The following is a 2,587-nucleotide window of genomic DNA, read 5'->3' on the forward strand; positions in this document are numbered from 1 at the left end:
TATCAGAGGGATAAAGTGGATGGTCCTTGAAATACGGTACGGAGATTATGAGAAACGATGAGCCTGTCCCTGCAAGCAGTGAACAAAATTGGTGCTGCTTGATCATTTGCATGATTGAGCTGTGCAGCCAGGGCTGAGCTTGCTGCTTCGTGACTGCAAACCTCAACAAGTTCGGACCAGACCAGCAGTATGTAAAGCTAACCTGCACTACTTAGAGCCAAACTTTACTTTTTAATGGTGATATATATTCGAGCGGCAGCAGGGGCTGGAACATTTTGGATAACATTTTGAAGAATGCAGGAAAGAACTGGCATGGTGCAATGGACAGGACGGCATGCTCCCAGTTTTTAGAATGTTGCACTGGAGTTGCTGGTGTTGGAGATGGACTGGAGGCGCATGGGGACATGGCAGTTAATGCAGCTGTCTGGCACCGAGGATCGAGATGCAGTGCAACAAGAAGTTTGAAGACTCGCACAAGTGGTCAAGCTCACAGAATGCATCGACATATGTCACTACCTAGCAACTGCACAACCAGCCTCATGCACTACTCCACTCACCGCACCTCGTTCAGTCGCTTCTGAACAATCTATATCAAATATGACTCAAAGTAAAGCGCAGCTACCCGACGAGAACCCGATCAAACCCGACTACATGTGTCGGGTTTGATTTGGTTCGGGTCGGGTCTACATTCAGTGTCCAGCATTCGGGCTTGGGTCGGGTCGGTCTGCACTGCTCTGTTTCGCTTCGGCCGCCTTGGTGACTGGAACATTGGGACCGTCTCTGCGGGAGATGGGACCCGTGAAGGCTGGACGAGTTGCAACTGAACAGAGCTGTGACTGAGTTCCTTGCGGCACGTTTTGCTAGTGCTGTTGGGAAGGCTTTAAAACAGTTTGGCTGGGGATGGGGACCTGAGGGGATAAGAAAGTAGAGGGAGTGGCAATTTTGGACAAGAAAGCTATTACAGATGTGGGGAGGGATGATATGCTGGAAGGTTCATGAAATGAGGGCATATGGATTGAGCTAAGGACAAAACAAAAAGGGGCAATCACAGTGCTGGGAATGTACAACAGAACCCCAAACAGTCAGAGGGAGATAGAAGAGCAGATTTTGAGGCAACTCTCTGAGAAGTGTAAGAACAGCAGGGCAGTAACGGGTAGGGGACTTTAAGTACCTGCAAATAACTGAGATAGTTTACGCGTGAAAGGGGTTGAAGGAAGAGAATTCTTTCAGTGCATTCAGGAGAACGTTTCTGGCCAGTATGAAACAAGACCAATAAGAAAGGGTAAAGTTGCAGACTTAGTTTTAGTAAATAAAGATGGACAGGTGGAAGGAGTGGCAGTGGGGATTATTTTGTTGGTAGTGATCAAAATTCGGTCAGTTTTAACATAATTATCTAAAAGGACAGATATAGAACAGGGGTTAGATTTCTCAATTGCGGCAAGGTCAATTTTACTAAACTGAGGATTGATTTCGTGAATGTAGACTGGAAACAAGTACTTGAAGGTTATTCAGTGTTAAAGCATTGGGAGGCATTCAAAGGGGAGATTTAAGGGGTTCAGAGTAATCATGTTCCCACAAAGAATAAAGGATGAGATGGCCAAATCTAGAGCTTACTGGTGAAGGTACGGGCAAAAAGAAAAGCAGATGTCTGGCACCGACAACTTAATATTACAGAAAGCCATGAGGAGCATACAAAGTGGAGGGGTGAAATCAAAAAGGAAATTAGGAAAGCAAAGAGAGGGCATGAAAAAATATTGGCCAGCAAAATCAAGGTGAACCCAAAGATGTATTGTCAATATATTAAGAGTAAGAGGATAACGAAGGAGAGAGTAGGGTCCAATACAATACCAAAAAGGTAACCGCTGTGAAGAGGCAAAAAATGTTGGTATGATTCGGACTGAATACTTTGCGTCAGTCTTCACAAAAGATAGGGACGATGCAGATATTTTAGTTAAGGAGCAAGAGAATGAAGTATTGATTGTGATAAACATAGGGAGAAAGGAGGTATTGATAAGATTAGCATCCTTGAAAGTTGATAAATCACCAGAGCTGGATGAAATGTAACTTAGGCTGTTAACAGAATCAAGAGGGAAAATAGTGGAAGGTCTGAGAATCATTTCCAGTCGTCTCTGGATACAGTTGTGGTGTCAGAGGATTGGAGAGCTGCTAATGTTGTACCTCTATTTAAAAAGGAAGTGAGGGATTGACCGAATAATTACAGGTTAGTCAATCTAACCTCAGTCGTGGACAAATTATTGGAATCTATTCTGAGAGACAGGATAAACTGTCATTTGAAAAGGCACAGGTTACACAAGGATAGGCAGCATGGATTTGTTATGGGAATATGTTGTTTGACCAACTCGATCGAATTTTTTGAAGAAATAGCAAGGAAGCTTGATTAGGGCAATGCAGTTGATGTGGTCTACATGGCTCTTAGCAAAGCTTTTCATAAGGTGCCACATGGTAGACCGGTTAAAAGTAATAAAATCCCATGGGATCCAGGGAAATGCAGCAAGGTTGATACAAAATTAGCTCAGTGGCAGGAAACAAATGGTAATGTTTATGGTTGTTTTAATGACTGGAGGGC

Source organism: Heterodontus francisci, unplaced genomic scaffold (assembly GCF_036365525.1).
Source record: "Heterodontus francisci isolate sHetFra1 unplaced genomic scaffold, sHetFra1.hap1 HAP1_SCAFFOLD_66, whole genome shotgun sequence".
Lineage (NCBI taxonomy): Eukaryota > Metazoa > Chordata > Chondrichthyes > Heterodontiformes > Heterodontidae > Heterodontus > Heterodontus francisci.